The following is a 19,845-nucleotide window of genomic DNA, read 5'->3' on the forward strand; positions in this document are numbered from 1 at the left end:
CCCCGGTCTAGAACGATCCCTACTTACATACTTTGCTACAATTGTCAAAAGAGGGTTTAATTTGTGTGCTTAATATATTTCGCATCAGACATCATAATAGAGATATGATCAAAGATCATTACGTTCAATGAAAACCATAAGCAATGACAAAGCACTTGCAACTATGACATCATGTCACTCATGCTAGGAATTGAACTTAACGCGATTGTGACTAGCAACCTTCACTACATATGAATATAAGTTTGCAACGATTATGTGAAACATCCTTATACTCTAGCATCATATTTATGCATGCCAATTAAGTGTCGACCCCTAATTAACAAACACAAATACGTTATTAATCAAATAGTTAAGCGAATTGCATTCACGATTCAAGACCTCATAATTGGAATTTATCAAATCAAATTGCACACATAGTCATGGCTTTGAAATCACCCTTAACCAATAGGGGTTTAGCCACTCATGTTCATAGCAAAACAAAAGGAAAAGAAATTACACAATGAAATCATAAAACAAATTACACCTAGAATGCACCAACAATGAAGCTTGAACATCCAAGGATCCTTCCTTCTTCTTTCTTGCTGCGGCACACAAGTGGGTGAGTGTATGGATTGGGTTTTGGGGGTTATGGATGGTGTAGAAGGGTGGAATGGTGTTTAGGATGGATGTATGGTGCGGCTAGGAGTATTTTTGGGCAGAAACTATGGAGAATGGTGAAGGATGGACGCGTCTAGGAGTGGTGGCTGGTTTCTGGCGTGAATGGGATTGATTGGGGACGTTTGTGGCTGCCAAAAAGAAGTTTATTTAAAGGGATTTCAGGAATTAAAACCCTAGGTTATTTAGGTAAACAGAAATTAAGTCAAAAGCTTCTAGAAATAGGAAATCAAATCAGAAACTTAAGGGAAAGTAGGCTAAAGGGTGCGGCACTAACTTAAAATAGATTAGGAAAGTGTTTAAAAGCAAGGAAACAGGAAATAACTCTCTCCCTTGCACAGCAAGGAAGAGGAATGGGCAAGGTGTGCGGCAAGGATGTGGACCATGCAAGGAATGTGTAATTTGTGTCCTAGAATGCTTAAAAGGCCTTCAAAGTTGTTGGAACATAAGGACAATTAGGATTTAGGAAATGCCAAACCAAGATAGGAAACCTTGGCTTAACTTTCCTACTCCAAGTAGGAATCCTTGTTGGAATAGGAATCCTTGTTCTTCTAGAAATCCTCTTGTGATTAGGAATCCATCTTCAATTAGGAATCCTTTGTCATGTAAGCACTTTCCTACTTCAATTAGGAAACCTTGTTCAAGTAGGAATCATCATCTTCAAGTCTTCAAATTCGTCCAAACCCTTGGCTCCAAATATGTGACATTCATTCCAAGCTCCATTTTGCTCCAAAAGGCTCCAAAATGCATCTTTTTATATGCTTTGCCCTTAAAACCTGAAAACACATAAAACTAGCTTAAAAGACTACTTTAACTAAGAAAACACCATGGAAATGCATAAGAACTAGCTAACTAAGGCGCATAAATATGCTCCTATCAATCCACCATACCCATTACATCCACCAAACATTCATCCACCACACCCATTACATCCACTCATTACCACAACACTCATCACTACCACCTTAATTAGATGGTGGTCCTCTCCCTAGACTATAAATACATCCACCCTTCACCATAACAAAGGGGATAAGACAATCCACCCATCCACCACAAAAATTTACCACTCATCTATCAAACCACACTTTGTGCCGCAACAAAGAGAAGGGTGAGGACGCTTGGACGTGCTTGCCATTCAAGTTGGATTGTTGGAGCGTTTTTAGGTGTTTTCATTCTTTTGTTTTCAATGTCTAAATTTGTTTATCTTTGCTTTGTGAGCATGGGGAACTAAACCCCCCTTAGCTAGGGGGGAATTCGAAACCATGTTCATGCTTGCAATATGATTTGATTACTTTCAGTTGTGATTCATATGTTGTGAATTCAATTTACTTATCCATTTGAATTAAAACTGATTTGTGTATGTTGGTTGAGAGTGCACGCTTAATTTTCATGCATAAATCTGATGCGAGGATATAAGGGAGTTTCACTTAATCGTTATGAACTTATATTCACAAGTAGTAAAGGTTGCTCGTCACAACCGTGTTAAGTAAATTCTTGGCATAAGTTTCATGCAATTCATAGTTACAAGTGTTTCGTCAATGCTTATGATTTTCATAGAACTTAATGATTTTTGCTTGTATCTCTATTATGCAATTCATGTAGGGAACTTGTGGGGAATGCTTTGGGTTGTTGTATGCAATCATCCAATTCAATGAAATTAGGAAAATGTGAGGGTTAATTAGTGCAATTCACAGTTAATCTGGGGCGTTGAGAATTCGTAGTTTATTGAAAAGCAACTGGAAATCGTTTTGTTTGCAAGTGTGTCATGTGTGGAGAAGAACCTCCTAGCTAGCCTTCCATCCATTCAATTTACTCAAATTCGTGCAGATTTCATTAGTTCTTTAATTTACTTGTTTTGTTTTCAAATTCGTAAAAACCAAAACCCCCTTTACGTTGTTGAGTCATATTAGTTAGAAACTGATTTAGTTTGTATTTTTAAGTATTTCGAACCAAGTTAAAACTAAAATTCGTCCAAAAGTGTGTTAGAGTCCAAATTTGCCCAGTTTGTGTTTTTAGGCAGATTTGAGCTTTTTTAGCTTGTTTTGAGTTCTTTGAGTCCAGTTTAGTGTTTTTAACTTTGTTTATATGTTTTTAAGTCAGTTTAGAGGTTATTAGCAATCCCTCCTAATCCCTGGTCCAGAACGATCCTTACTTACATTCTTTACTACAATTGATACAAGAGGGTTTAATTTGTGTGTTAAGTAATTTTTGCATCATCAAGCATGAGAATAAACAGTTGCACAGGCTCTCACATAACTATGCTACAAACATGAAGAGGAAGATTGACCAGATGCAGGAATCTGATGGTCAGATTTTACTTGATCATCAGAGGTTTATGGGTTTGTTCCAACAGCATTTGCCTTCGTCTTTTGGGGCTGTACCGCATAATGAAGCTCCAAATGATCAACCTCCGATGCCTCCTCCTTCTGGGGCTCCGCCGACTACTGAGACTTCTCCTAAGCAGCCTTTGTGAAGGCTCCCTCTTATATTTTTTGCTTAATGTTCCTTTTTTTTCATGAAAATGAACGTAAAATACCTTGCATATCTGTCAATGTTTCAAAAATAAACTCACACAAAAAACAATTAAACAAGAAACAAATAAAAATGATAATCATGGCAAAATAAAACTGCAGAAAAGGGAAGGTTTTTAGAAACGCAAAATTGATTGTGGAGCAATTCAAAAATCTTCCTTATTTGAATACATAGGTAACCAAGAAGCGCTTGCTTTAACATCTTCCAGCCGGACGATACCTCCATTTAAGCTTGAACAGGGCCCACGGCATGGAGGGGTACATTCTCCACGACATGCTCCTCAAAGTGCTCACACATTGAATCCTTGAACGGAACAGGATAGTAGTCTTTCTTGATTTTGGTGTGTTGCTTCCAACAATCGATGTAAACTTCCCTACTACCTTGCATTTGATTAGGTACCTACACCATAGAAGGTAACAACCTATTAGTTGAAATGGGAATTGAAATTGGGTTAGGTGACGTACCAATGTGCTGCAATGAAGTGGCAGCACTATCAATAATTGCACAAGGATTGCTCTCGGCCAGATTTGGGGTTTTGAGAGGTGTGGTCGTGCACTCCTTGTTGTTCACTCCAATTTCCTCCTCGATGGTGGTTCGAGGTACTTTCTTTTTTATTAGTGTTGAACGTTTCTGCCCTATATTTTCAATTACATCAATGGCACAACAAGAACGAACATCATTAGTATTCTCAACAGATTCAGGAATATTAAAGCTAATCATATCACCACCAAATGCCATAGTTACTGATCCTTTGGCTACATCAATCTTGGTTTGAGCCGTTTTCATGAATGGTCGTCCAATGAGGATGGGCAATGTAGAGGAATGGTCCGACTCGTCCATTTCAAGCACGTAGAAATCCGCCGGAAAGATTAAGTGATTGACCTGCACTAAAACATCTTCCAAAACTCCCTTTGGATAGACATTAAAACAATCGGCCAATTGTATAATCACACCATCATTTTTCAATTCGCCTAAGTGCATACATGCATAGATTGAATAAGGCATGATATTTATAGATGCACCTAAGTCTAACATGGTCGATTCAAAACGAGTATTACCAATTACACAAGGAATGGTAAAACTTCCCGGATCCTTGCATTTAGTAGGCAGTTTACGTTGTAAAACAGCTAAGACATTTTCACTTACCTTGACAACCTCCTTGCTCAAAATTCTCTTCCTAGTTGTGCAAAGTTCTTTTAAAAACTTGGCATACCTTGGAACTTGCTAAATTGCATCCAAAAGTGGTATATTAACTTGAACTTTTCTAAACGTTTCCACAATATCCTTTTCAGCCTCCTCCTTCTTTGATTACATAAACCTACGAGGAAATGGTACATTTGGAGGAACAACGTTAAAATTAATCAAAATTGGAACTTCCTTACCTTTGTTGGCCGAATTGAATGGTTTAGGAGCTTTTGAGGCCTGCGGCAAAGGTGTTTCCACCCTTGCCGTGAGGGTGCTTTGCTCCTCCTCTTCAATTATCAACTCTTCAACCTCATTGGAACGTGATTTGGAAGGTTGGGGATCAGATCCAACTTGTTTTCCACTTCGCAAACTCATGGCTTTGGCAGATTCGAATCCTCTATTTGGGTTGACAACGGTTGAACTAGGCAACTTACCTTGCTATCTGAATTGTCTTACAAACTCCGCAATCTGCCCAATTTGCTTCTCCATTTGGTCCACCCTTTTGTCCTTGTTTTGCATTACTATGGCTTGATTTTCTTGCCCCTGAGACAAATTGGTGAGTAACTTAAGAAGTGTCTCATTATCTAAAGATGTACCTGAGATATTTTGGGCAGGTTGTTGTGGGGCTTGTGATAGTTCGTATTGCTTGGTATAGAAGCCCGGAGGTTGCTGCCTAGCCTCCTTGTTGTTGGGGTTGTTGAGGCTTCCTCCACCTGAAATTTAGATGGTCTCTCCAACCTGGATTGTACATATTAGAATATGGATAGTTCCTTGGCTAGTTTTGGCCTGGAAATCCAATTGCATTGGCACTTTCCCATCCACCATTTTCAATCAATTGCGGGCACTTTTCAGAGGCATGTCCTTGGATAGAACACACACCACATACACTTGGTTTGTTCATCCTCATTCCTTTGGCCATCTGAGACACAATGGAAGTAAGATTAGCTAATTGCGATTGAATGTCGGATGTGGAACTTACCTCATTCACTTGCTGCCGTGGGGTGTCCTTTTGACCAACGCCTTCATATTGTTGTGCATTCAATGCTCGGTTAGCAATTAAGGTCTTGGCAGCCATAGGTGTTTTGTCCACCAAAGCTCATCCCGCTGAGGCGTCTAGGATTTGGCTTTCAATTGGTAGAAGCCATTCGTAGAAATATTGAAGAAGAAGTTCCTCCTTCATCTGGTACTGTGGACATGAAGCAACAAGGGTTTTAAAACGCTCATAGTAAGTGGGAGAGGATTCACCTTGGTTTTGCTGAATGCCACTAATCCTTTTGCGTAGTAGAATGACTCGAGAAGTTAGGAAAAACTTCTCCAAAAATGCCCGTTTCATACTCTCCCATGATGTGACAGTTCCGGGGGCTAGCTCATACAACCAATCTTTAGCCTTTTCTAAGAGAGAAAAGGGAAAAGCCTTCATTTTCAGGATGCTCCCATCAACGTTCACAGGGATCATGCTCAAGCAAACAACCTCAAACTCCTTCAAGTGTTTATTAGGATTTTCCATGGACATCCTGTAGAAATTAGGAATGTGATGCAACAAACTTGATTGCAACAAACTTTGTTATTTGAACCTACAAACACACAAAAATAGCTTAAAGTACTAAAATAACTAGAATTAAACTAAGTAAATGCCAAGAAACAAGCTAACTAAGTTGCATAAATATGCTCTTATCAGCCGTGCCCCTATTTCATTATGTGTTTAAGTTTAACCCCGTTGACCCTTGTTAAGCCTATGTTCTTTGTTAACCCACACTATCCTTACCTAGCCTAGTTTTAGGACTATCCATACCCTTGTTCTTGAAGCATAGTAAAGCATGACTTAAATGAACTCCTTTTTGATCAATGTATTGCAGAAAACAAGTGTGGGGGAAGTGATTCTTGTGCGTGTGTGTGTGTGCCAAAGTCCTTAATAAGGCACGGGTAGAAAAGAAAAAAGAGATAAAAAAAAGAGTTGTGAAAAGAGTGAAAAAAAGAATTGAAAAGAGTATGAAAAAGAGCTCTAAAGTGTTGTTTGTGAAAAAAATGGTCCAAAACATTGAATTCGGCCCTAAGTGTTGCATGAATCTTCCCTTTGTATTTAAAAGTTGATTCTGCATTCTAAAGTGAATTTCAAGTGTCTATTTCATTGCTTTGCTTGCTATCGCTTTAAGAACGTTTGTTATCCCTATCCTTTCTTTGTTAGCCATTACCCCCAAGCCCTGTTACAACCCTTGACTTCAATCTTGAGTGTTGTGTGTTTCAATTTGTGGAGCTTGAAATTGGTATGAGCATATGGTGTCACTGGTTCTCGCATCTAAGTAGTAGCATTCCATTCATGAGATCATATCTAAACATGCTTAATAACTCCAGAAAATTGCTTTCTTTGTTATAACATATGTGAGTCCTAGTCTTTCGTGTTTACATCAATCTTCTCACATATAATGTAGGGTGTGTAGTCAGAAAATTTGTGTGAAAATATAGAGTATCTTGTAAGGAATTGTGCAAATTCTCTAAGGCATGTTACTACATTCAAAACATCGTTTTAATTGGTTAATTGTGAACTAGTAAGTGGTGACTGTGATTAAGTATGTGCTCAAGTGTGAAGATGACCAAAATTTGTGGGAATGATGATTTTTAACATGTCATGGGCATTGGAAATCCCTGAGGAAAATGTTGGAAGGTTAGGTTGTGTTTTGTTTGTTTTGTTTGTTTTGTTTCGTTTTGTTTTGCTCGAGGACTAGCAAAAGCTAAGTGTGGGGGAATTTGATAGGAGCATATTTAGGCGACTTAGTTGGCTTGTTCTTGTGCATTTTCGTTGTTATTTCTTAGTTATTTTAGTCTTTTAAGCCATTTTCGTGTGTTTTCAGGTTCTAAGGACAAAGTATGCAAGAAAGTGCATTTTGGAGCCTTTTGGAGTAAAATTGGGCTTGGAATGGTTATCACATGCATGGAGCAAAGTGGTTGGACGAAATTAAAGATCTAAAGAAGCTAGGAATGTGCCAAGGAGATGAAGAAAATAAATTGAGGACCAAGGAAGACAAGGAAACCATTAAGAATGAGGAAAGACTAGTCAAACTTGCCTTATCTTGTCGTTACCTTTCCTAATCCTAAATTACCAAAGATTCAGTCACATGCTTTGCATCATTGCTGCAACACCACTCCATTTTACCCCCCATGTTTTGCATCACTACTTCATTTTCACCCTTGAATCATTGCACACACCACCATTTTCCCTCCATTGCCGTGCACTTCCTTTGAGGAAGTGTGTGTGGCAGCCATAGAGTGGAGTATTTTTTGCTTAATCATTCATCCCCATTTCAATACAACCTTCATCCATAAACATCCATTCATTCTCTCAAACACTTCCATACAAATCACCATCCAAACCTTACACCTAACCTTGTGCCGTGAGTGAAGAAAGAAGGAATGACTCTTGGATATTCAAGCTTGATTGTTGAAGCATTCTAGGTGTAACTCGTTCTTTATTTACTATGTTTAAATTCATTATCTTTCGTTTTGTTGTGAATATGAGTGGCTAAACCCCTCTTAGCTAGGGGTGATTTCAAAGCCATGATTATGTGTGCAATATGATTTGATAAATTCCAGTTATGAACTCTTGAATCGTGAATGCAATTGACTTAACTATTTGATTGATAACTTATTTGTATTTGTTAATTAAAGGTCGACACTTAATTGGCATGCATAAATCCAATGCTAGAATATAAGAAAGTTTCACATAATCGTTACAAACTTATATTCATAAGTAGTGGAGGTCGCTTATAAACGATCGCGTTAAGTTTAATTCTAGCATGAGTGACATGATGTCATAGTTGCAAGTGCTTTGTCAATGCTTATGATTTTCATTAAACGCAATGATCTTTGATTGTATCCCTATTATGATTTTCATTAAACGCAAGTGTTTCAAATCTGTTTTGTTTGTGTTTTTTATTGTTTTAGGTGAAGCCAAAACCCAATTTTCGTTCAAAGTTGTGTTGAGAGTCAGAAACTGCCCAACAAGTGTTTTTAGGCAGTTTTGAGTGTTTTTAAGTTGTTTTAAGTCTTTTGAACTTGTTTTGAGTCCCTTGAGTCTACTCAAACGTTTTAAACTTTGTTTTTATGTTTTTTAGTCAGTTTAGAGGTTATTAGCAAGCCCTCCTAATCCCCGGTCCAGAAGGATCCCTACTTATACATATACAACAATTGTCAAAAGAGGGTTTAATTTGTGTGTCTATCCTAATCTTATCCTACCTTAATTCCAGCTGCAAGGGGGAATCAATTTCACATTAAATCACCTAAATATCTAGTTCTAGTAGCCCTATCCTCTACCCTAAATTGGTGCCGCACCCTTTTATCCCTTTCCTTCTAGAAACCTGCCACAAGCCCTTTCTAGAAGCCTAGAAACCTACTGTGTATCCTATTCCCTTTCCTCCTAAGATTGTGCTATCCTTCTCCTCTACAAATTATTGTTGTGCAATCCTTTTCCCTTCAGAAATTATGCCGAACCTTAGCCATATAAATACACATCTTTGCCACAATTTCGCACTACACACACAAGAGCCAAAAATCAGAAAAATACAATTGTGCCGCAGCTTTGCAAGGAAGGAAGGAGAGGAGACCCTTGGAGCCGTGCCTGCTATTCAAGGTTTTGGATTGCTGGAACGTTTCTAGGTGTATTCTATCCTTAGTTTTAGTTCAATGTTTAAATTAGATTGTCTATGTTTAATTGCAAACATGAGGTACTAAATTCGTTTTATCTAGAGGGTCCTTCTCCACATATGACACATATGCATATGAATCGATTTCCAGTTATTCTTCCTATAAACCATGAATGATAATTCCCCAAGTTAATCGTGAACTGCACAAATTAACCATCAGATTTTCCTAAATTCATTGAATTGGACTCAGCGACCCAACCAAATTATTCTTATCAAGTTCCCTACATGAACTGCATAATAGAGATACATATCAAGGATCATTAAGTTCTGTGAAAATCATAAGCATTGACATGGCATTCGTAATTATGAACTGCATGATACTCCTGCCAAGAATTTACTTAACGTGATCGTGACTAGCAACCTCCACTACTTATAAATATTAGTTCATAACTATTAGGTGAAACTCCCTTATATTTTAGCATCAAATCCCTACATGCAAACTAAGTATGCATCCTCAATCAATACACAAGAATAAGTTATCAATCAAACAGATAAGTAAATTGAATTCACGATTTATGAAACAATAATTGGATGTAATCAATTCATATCAACGATGCCAAAGTTAATGCACAAAATCAGTGAGACTTTGGAACAACGTAAAGTGTCGAGTTTGTGACCTTCGCTCGATTGCTCTGGTCACCTAGTGATGCTAATATGTAAAGGGATAGATGATAACTCATATATTTCATGCATTTATACCATCCATTTCTAGTCTCTTTGCGACGTTTTTGAGTTAAAATGGTTGCATTTTACCTTATTTTGTGTTGGTGCGCAGTTACATATACTTTAGGATCAATTTGAAGGCAAAAGAAGTGAAAACATGCCATTTTTGGAGTTGACCCTTATTCAAACGTGGAAAGAAGTTTAGTGGCTTGTTTTGAAGCCCAAATAAAGAATCCAAGATGAATCTGACTTGTTAGAAGACCAGGAGCAGAATGGGAAAGGAATTGGAATATCTAGCCTGATTTGGAGGAGCCAAATAAGGAAAAACATTCAAAACTTTTGCTTAATGGTTGGGATCACCTTGCAATCAGCTACAGCCCCATTTAGAATATAAATACTAGGGTTTCAGATCACTTTTACACAAGCCCCCCTTGGGGTCGCCCAGAGCTATCTTTCTTCTCTTTCTTTGGCCTTTCTTCCATAAACAAAACCCTATTTCCCTTCACCATTAGCTACCACCAAAGAAACCACACAGCTGCGTTGTTCTTGGAGAAGTTCAACATCAGAATTGCTTCAAGGGGGTTTCTTCTATGAATTTAATTTCACTCATGTTGTTCTTAATATTTATATATTTTGTAATCATGTTGTATAATTGAGTTTATAGCTTGGGATTTCGATGTAGCCTTGCAAAACTCTATGTTGTTATTAAGTTAAAGTATTCAATTCATCAATTTGCTTTCTTGTTTCATTCATTGATTTTATAGTTTAATTTGTTTGTTTATCTTAATGTTTGATCACCATTAGGGTCTCTTATAAATTATTTGATCAAGATTATAGTACACATCATGCTTAATCTTGGTAGACTGATGTGAAAATTAACTCAACACACAAATTAAACCCTATTATTGACAATAGTAGCAAAGATGTAAGTAGGGATCGTTCTAGACCGGGGATTTACTAGGGATGCTAATAAACACAAATAAGACTCAAAAACACTAAACTAGACTCTATAGACTCAAAACTGACTCAAAACAGCAACAAACAATAAAAAAGACTCGATTCTATACCTAACAAGTGATTTTGACGAAAATAAGACTTAACTTAACTCAAAAGACTAAAAGCAAACAGATTATGACTCAACTAACAAGACTTAATGAAAGGGGGATTGTTTTTGACAAATTTAAAACTTAAAACAGAAACTTTGCATAAAACACTTTAAGAAAACGAATTTGGTGAATTGAAAAGGGTGAAAGGTTAGTTAAAGGGTCATGACATATGCAAACAAACCAATTTCCAATTATTATTCCTTTAAACCATGAATGACAACACCCCAAGTTAACTGTGATAGTACAAATTAACCATCAGATTTTCCTTATTTCATTGAATTGGACGGGATACGCATCACAACCAAATTATCCTTCTCAAGTCCCCTAACTATGAAAAGCATGATAGAAAACATATCAAAGGTCATTAAGTTCTTTGAAAATCATAAGCATTGACGCGGCATTCGTAACTATGAAAAACATGATACTCATGCCTAGGACTTACTTAACACAATCATGACTAGTGACTTCCACTACTTGTGAATATAAGTTCATAACGATTAGGTGAAACTCCCTTATACTCTAGCATCAAGTTCATGCATGCAAACTAAGTATGCATCCTCAATCAACATACATAAACAAGTTTTAATAACTCAGATAAGCAAATCACATTCAAGACTCAAGAAACAATGACTGGATGTAATCAATTCATATAAAACATATAATCATGGCTTCGAATTCACCTCCAACTATAAATAAATTAGTTCCTCATGTTCACAACTAAACAAAGATAACTTAAATTAGACATTGAAAATAAAAGATAGAAAACACCTAAGACCGCTCCAGCAATCCAATGTTGAATGGCAAGGCACGACAAAGGGCTCCAAGAATTCTCTCAATTGTATCTAAATATATGGGTGTGTGGTGTAGGAAAATATGGTAGAGGGTGGTCATCTGAGTTGTGTGACATAATGCTGTATATATAGGGCTAGGCACAACATAGGTAGGTTTGGAGAAGGATAGTGTAACCAAAACCCAAGTGGAATGGGTTAAAACAATTAGAAACCAAGGGGAATTAGGTTAGAAAGGTGCAGCGGGTATTAAGCTTCTAGAAAGGATGTTTCAGCACCTATTTCTAAACCTAAATGGACAAGGATACATGGCATGGGTTTTAGAGAAGGATTACAAGTCCTAAATCACCAAGGAGAAGGCATATATGTGGCACATAAGGGATAAGGGTTCTAGAATCTGAAATATGTATTTTAAATGCATAATTATCCCTTATAAATGGTTGGAATTAAGGCACAAACTGATTTGGATAAGATAAGGTAGGATAAGGCTAGATTAGGAAATGATAAGATAAGATAAGATTAGTTTGGATAAGATAAGGTTGGATAAGGTTTTGGATAACGTTCCGTCTTTTGAGCTGATTCCTTATCTTCTTTGTCTTGGATTTATTTCTTCAACTCTTTAGCACATTCCTTGACATCTTTGGTCTTCAAATTCATCCATCCATCTTGCTCCATGCATGTGCTATCCATTCTTGGCCCAAAACTGCCTCAAAATGCTCCAAATTGCACTTTCTTGCCAACTTTGTCATTTGGCCCTACAAACACACGAAAATAGCTTAAAACACTATAATAAGTAGAAACTAACTATGAAAATGCAAGAAAATAAGCTAACTAAGTCGCATAAATATGCTCCTATCATAGACATGTGAATGAATAAAGAAACTGCTATGCATACATCCTGTCATGTGATTTCTTTGGTTCTTTGAAGTTTTCTTGTTCTTAATGGATTTTTATTTGGTAATCTAAGTTGAACATCACTACTAAGTTGCATATTAGGAATACTTGATCACAACCACACATCAAATGGATGATCATAAATAAGTAAAACGAACCCTAGTTGCAGATTAGAAAGTTGAAGCGTTTTGACTTAATTTTCATGGAATTGACTTGTAATGGTGAAATCGTGTATCCCTAGTTCCATTCCCATTATTTCTTAATCAACCTATCATCTATCTTTATCTTTCTTGCATTTTAAAGTTATTTAAGTTTTCAATTAAAAAATCTAGATCCAGTTTGCATTTTCATTGTTTAGTTAGGGTTCACATAAAGCTAGTAATTTGTAGAGTTCTAATCAGTCCTTGTGGTTCAACACCCTTACTTGTGCCACTATACTATCCTTATTTTTATACTTGAAAGGAACACAACAATAGAGATAAGGAAGCGAACACAAGATGTATGTGGTTCACCTTAACTTTGGCAACGTCCACGGGAAAGAGGAGTTCTCATTAATAGTGAAGGGTTTATACAAATACAGAGGTTCAAGCATAATCATCATTAGTGGGTTCTAATGATGAGTTTAAGTACAATAATGACCTTAGGGATTCATTATAGGGGAATGACCTTCTTTTATAGTTGAGGAGAGTCTCCGACTTTCATCCGTGGTCGATGTGGGACTCTAGGAGCTTTATTCTAAAGTTGACACATGTCATATTGTGATTGGCCTAGGTAGAGGGAAACTCTTGTGCTTCAATAGAGGTGCCTCAGCATGAACCACTCAATGGGTCCTTGAAGATATGAAGTTGATCAGTGCTTAGTAGTTTCGGGATTGGTCAAGTATGGTACAAACAAAAATTCTGGCATTGATTTCATGATCAGGCACACATCTCCTAATTATTTGATCAGGGTAATATTCAAATAGATACGGATCATCCCAAAAGAAATTACCTACCTCCACTAGAAACTTATTTCTATCATGCACACTCCAATGAGTCGAAATTTCACATGTAACAAGAAAATTAACTATGTTAGCAAACCAAGGTACTTCGCGAAGGAGAAAATAATTACTCATCAGGAAAAGAATCATTAATGGGCGTTGATTAAGAAGAATCATCAAAAACCAATCTGAACAAATGATCCGCCACCACATTCTCTACCCCATTTTTTTGTCTTTGATGGTGATGTCGAATTCTCAGTAAGAGAATCCACCTGATCAAATGAGCTTCTGCATCCCTCTTAGTAAGAATGTATTTGAGGGCTACATGGTTGATAGGAGCATATTTATGCGACTTAATTGGCTTGTTCTCGTGCATTTACGTTGTGTTTCCTTAGTTATTTTAGTGTTTATAGTCACTTTTGTGTGTTTTCAGATTCCAAGGACAAAGTATGCAAGAAGTTGCATTTTGGAGCCTTTTGGAGCAAAATGGAGCTTGGCATGATTATCATATGCTCGGAGCACAATTGAAGATTTGAAGAAGTTAGGATTCATAATCAATGAAGGATTCCTAATTGAAAATGGATTCCTATTCACACGAGGATTCCTAGAAGAACAAGGATTCCTACTCCAAGAAGGATTCCTACTTGAAATAGGAAAGTTAAGCCAAGGTTTCCTACTTTGGTTTGATCTTTCCTAAATGTTCCTAAGTTTTATCAACTTTGAAGGCTTCCTAAGCACTCTAGGACATCAAACACACATTCCTTACATAATATAACCCCTGGCCGCACCTCCTTGCTCTTTCCTCTTCCTTGCCATGCAAGGGAGAGGGTACTTTCCTGATTATATGCATTAAAACACATTCCTAATGTGTTTTAATACCTTGCCACATATACCTTGCCTTTTCCTTTAATTTTCTGATTTTGTTTCCTATTTCTAGAAGCCTTAGACTTAATTTCTGATTGCCTAAATAGCTTAGGGTTTTAATTCCTGAAATCCTTTAAATAAACCCTCTTTTGCAGCCACAAATCATCCATACACTGACCATTCACGCCAGAAACACCATTCCACTCTCAGCCGCACCATTCTACCACCATTCACCATATTTTCTGCCTAGAAACATACCTAGCCGACCCCTACACCTATCCTAACCATAAACCCATCCTTCTACATCATCCATCACTCCCAAAACTCACCCCCAACCCTTGTGCAGCAGCAAAGGAGAGGAAGAAGCAGTGCTTGAAGGTTCTAGCTGTTCAACATCAAATCGTTGGAATATTTAGGTGTTCTCTTTCTTATATTTACAATGTATAACTCTGTTTTCCTTTGTTTTGTGAACATGAGGAACTAAGCCTTTTTGGCTAGGGGGTTATTCAATACGATGATTATGCTTGCAAGATGAATTGATTACGTCTAATTGTTATTTCATGAATTGTGAATGCAATTTGCTTAACCGTTTGATTGATGACTTATTTTTGTGTGTTAATTAAGGTGGCCAACTTAGTTTTCATGCAGGAATTTGAAGCTAAAACATAAGGAAGTTTCACCTAATAGTTACAACCTTATGTTTGCAAGTAGTGGAGGTCGCTTATAAACGATCGTGTTAAGTGAATTCTTGGCAAACGTTTCATGCTTTTCATAGTAACAATTGCCTCGTCAATGCTTATAGTTTTCATGAAGCTTAATGATCTTTGATTGTACCTTTATTGTGCTTTTCACGTAAGGGACTTTTAGAGAATGTTTTGAGTTGTTGCATGTGCATTCCTATCCAATTCACTAACTTTAGGAAAACTTGAAGGTTAAAAAAAGTGCTATCACAGTTAACCTAGGGCGTTGAGATTCATAGTTTATTGAAAGAAACAATTGGAAATCAAAGTTGAATGCAAGTGTATCATGTGTGGAGAAGAACCCTCTAGTTAGTCTATCACCCATCAATTCACTTAATTTTGTCTAAGAATCTGTTTACATTGTTCTTGCTTTGTTTTATTTATTTTCGTCCAAAATCAACCCCATCTTATCTCTTTGAGTCATATTAATTAGAACTTGTCTTAGAATATGTTTTTAAGTGTTTTAGGTCATTAAAAAACTAAATTTCGTCCAAGTTTGTGCTAGAGTCCCAAAACTGCCCAGAAAGTGTTTTTAAGGCAGTTTTGAGTGTTAGTTTGCTGTGTTGAGTCTTTTGGTTTGTTTGAGTGTTTTAGAGTTTAGTCTTGCATTCTTTGAGTCTAGTTTAATGTTTTAAACTTTGTTTTACAGATTTGAGTCAGTTTACAATGTTTTAGCAATCCCTCCTAATCCCCGGTTTAAGAACAATCCCTACTTATCCATACTACAATTGTCAACAAGAGGGTTAATTTGTGTGTTTAGTTAATTTACGCACCAATGGTCAATATAAACAATAACAAGAGAACCAACAAGATAAGCCCGAGATTTGTCCAAAGCAAATACTACAACAAAAAGTTCTTTTTGAGCAGTTGAATAATTCATTTGAGCATATTCAAAGTTCTACTTGCATAGTAAATGACATATGGCTTCTTATCCCTTCTTTGCCCTAACACAACCCCAACTGCATAATCACTCGCATCACACATGATTTCAAAAGGCAAAGTCCAACCAGGTGGTTGCAATATAGGTGCAGAAGTTAACATGCCCATTAATTTACAAAAGCAATTTGACATGAATTGGTCCATTCAAAAGCAGAATCTTTTAATAAGAGATTACACAATGGCCTAGATATCAAACTAAAATTCTTGATAATTATCCTATAAAAGCCAGCATGACCTAAAAAGGATCCAACATCTTTGATGGTCTTCAGAACTGGCAATTTAGCAATAAATTCAATTTTAGCTCTATTAACCTCAATTCCACGAGACGAAATAGTGTGACCAAGAACAATTCCAGATGAAACCATAAAATGACATTTTTCCCAATTCACAAGGTTTTTTTTCTTGGCAGCGAGCTAAAACATTTTCCAAGTTATTCAAGCAATCATAAAAAAAATCACCAAACACAGATATATCATCCATAAAAACCTCAAGAATTTGCTCCACCTTATCACTAAAAATACTAAGTATGCATCTTTGAAATGTAGCGGGAGAATTACACAATCCTTTTGAGCCACCTGCTCTAAAATCTGGTCTATAAAATGCATGCCCAGCCACCTGCTCTAAAATCTGGTCTATAAAAGCAAAGGAAAATGATCATTTCGAGTCACAAGATTAAGTTTTCTGTTGTCAATACACATCGCCAACTAGAAATGATTCTAGTATGAACCAATTCATTTTTATCATTTTTAACTATTGTTAGACCAGACCTTTTCGGAACAACTTGAGTATGACTCACCCACTGACTGTCAAAAATTGGGTAAATGATACTCGCAACCCACAATTTTAAAACCTCTGTTTGACAACTTCTTTCATGTTAGGGTTTAACCTACGTTGTGGGTCCTGAGATGGTTTAGCGCCCTCTTCCAAAAGCATTTTACGAATGCGAACAAGAGGACTAGTTCCTTTTATATCAGCAAGAGTATCTAATGGCAGATTTATGGGCAGTCAAAACCTTAATTAACTTACCTTCTTGTGAAGAGTTGAGTTCGGAAGAGATTACCACATGAAAAGTGTCACCTGGCCTTAAAAATACATGCTTAAGACCTACTGGTAACAGCTTTCGCTCCAATTTGGGCACCTCCACACTAGTGGTACGACTTTTGATAGTGTGGAAGCTCCTCAAACTTATGTCTCCATCTATTCGCTTCCTGTACCTGACAAGAATTAAAGGCAGCAGCAATTTCAATTATTTTGTGTATCATGATTCAAAAGAAAATTTTATAAATCATCCTCAATTCGACTCCTCTTAACCTGCCATGCATTGCAGAAAATTTACAACCTCACAGTCGTCATCTCCATATGGTTGCCTGAAAATATTAAAAATGTTACCTCCATTGTCATATTTCCAAAACCAAGTTTCATAATACCACCACTCATGCAACTTATGTTAGCATCATATGTATCAAAAAAAGGACGTCCTAAAATTGCAAGAAAGTGATATTCAGAGTCTAAAATAGGTGCAGTATCCAAAACAATAAAATCAACGCGATAGTAAAACTTGTCTACATGGACCAACACATCCTCAATAACCCCTATCGGGTTTAATAGAACCAACAGCTAGTTGCAATTTTACCTGTATCGGCTTTAGTTCACCAAGGCCTAGCTGCAAATACACTAAATAAGGCTGTAAATTCACACTAGCACCTAAGTCAAGCAAAGCACGATCAATAAAATTATTTCCAATGACACAAGACAAAGTACGACTTCTTGGATCTTTGTATTTTTGTGGGATCTTATTTGCAATACCGCACTCACATGGGCAGCTAAAAACATAGTTTTCTTCACATTATGCTTTCTCTTATAAGTGCATAAGTCTTTCAAAAATTTAGCATAAGCGAGGACTCGTTTAATAGCATCGAACAAAGGAATATTTATCTTTACTTGCTTAAAATGCTCGAGAATACCAGAGTTATAGACAGCTTTCTTTAAGGGTTGTAAAGCTTTCAGAAAAGGTACATGCACATGATATTCCTTGTCATTTTCAGATTTTTTTTGAGCTCGTCAAGTTTATCATTACTCTTTATTTTTTCAACCTCATCTGGGGTAAAGGTGTTGTGTTAATTATTTTACCGATCCTAAGAGTAATCACAGACTTAGCATGCTTAAATTCAGTCTCAATTGAACTAACACCTTTAGGATTAGCTTGGGTGTTCGTAGTGAATCTTCCTTTTTCATTAACGGACGTAGAGTTAGTTAATTTCGAAAGGTGACTCCTGATTTTGTTTTTTTCAACAAGTTGACTGAACAATGAATCACACTTTTGGCCTAACACTTGAACAAGATCTACATATGATTGTTTATGTTAAAACGAATTAGGAGCAGAAAATTGGTGGTTAGGAGCACTTACCTCCTTAGAGTATGAGTCATATATCCAACATAAATTTGGATGGTTTTTTGTTGCCGGATTGTATTTCTTTGAGAAAGGAGAAAACTGCTTCTGATAGCTTCCTATGGCAATACATCGTTCTTCATGAATTCCTTTCATTTCCTGCAGCATTTGATAATTTTTAGTGGAGTGACCAATCTCACAACAAGCATCACAAACTTGATCAGCATCAGATTGATAAACTTGTTAAGGTATATTAGATTTTCTAAATTTTAATGCAGCTACCTCTTTGGAAAGATTATCATATTTTACTTTCAAGTCATCTTCTTCCCTCAATTGATAAATTCCTTTACTACTAGAATATGTGGAAGGTTTAGAGCGATCAGTGCTCTCAAGTAGGTTATGACCTTTTGATTGATGGATTTTGTTAGCAATTTGATCTAGGAACTCTAAAGCATCATCAAGTTCTTTTGACATAGATTCCCCATTATACATAGACTCAAGAAATTGACGATCTCGAGAGAGGAGGCCTTCGTAAAGGAAACTAGCAAGGCTCCAGTCTTCAAAATCATGATGTGGGCACAAATTCAAGAGATTCTTAAATCTTTGCCATGTTTGATACAACAGTTCACTCTCTTTTTGAGAAAAAGAAGAAATTTGTTTCTTTAAAGCCATAGTCTTATGATCCGGAATTTTTTTTTTTTAAAAATCATCAGTCATTTTAGACCACAAACGAATAGACCTAGCCTTTAATGCATACAACCAACTTTTTGCTTTGTCTTTTAAAGATAATGGAAAATTTTTAATCTCACTCCATCCAATGTGCAATATTATAAAAAGTGCTAATGGCATCCTCGTATTCCCTAACATGCACATAAGGATCTTTATTTTCCAAACCATGAAAAATAGGAAGAAGATGAACCATTCCATATTTGAATTCATATTTTGGCATATCAATAGGAAAAACAATTCATGAAAGGGATGCAACACGAGTTGGATGCAAATAGTCTTTCAATATTCTGGGGGAGGGTTTTCCTCACCTCCAATAATTTCAAGGTCATCCATGTTGACAGACTCACTATCACTATCAAAAAGATCTCCAAACAAAGTTTCAATTTTAGGTTCTAGGCGCTTAGCAAATATGCCTCGGTGATCATGATATCGCATGAAAATTTAAGAAAAAAGGAAAAAAAACAAAAAAACTAAAACCAACACAAACAACAACAAAAAAAAAATACAAATAAATGGAAAGAGTGTACCGAGTGGAGAAAAATTATGCGCTCCTCGCCAGGTCGCTCCCTTTGCAACGGTGCCAAAAATTGCTTGCTAAGCCCAAGTGCAAGTGTTGCGTAGCAATATAAACTTGAAGTCCAAGTGTCGTATTCCTCAGATCGCATTGAGAAAGAATGCAGAATTTA

The 19,845-nt window shown here is 36.6% G+C and overlaps 1 non-coding gene across 1 annotated transcript; it reads left to right on the plus strand.

The window, feature by feature from the left end:
* Window positions 1-18,992: 18,992 nt before the first annotated feature.
* Window positions 18,993-19,099, plus strand: LOC114822982 (small nucleolar RNA R71). Its single transcript, XR_003771145.1, has one exon. It is a non-coding gene; the product is annotated as a small nucleolar RNA R71 (small nucleolar RNA).
* Window positions 19,100-19,845: the final 746 nt, after the last annotated feature.

The sequence above is a fragment of the Malus domestica genome, chromosome 02 (assembly GCF_042453785.1).
Source record: "Malus domestica chromosome 02, GDT2T_hap1".
In the NCBI taxonomy this organism is placed as follows: Eukaryota; Viridiplantae; Streptophyta; class Magnoliopsida; order Rosales; family Rosaceae; genus Malus; species Malus domestica.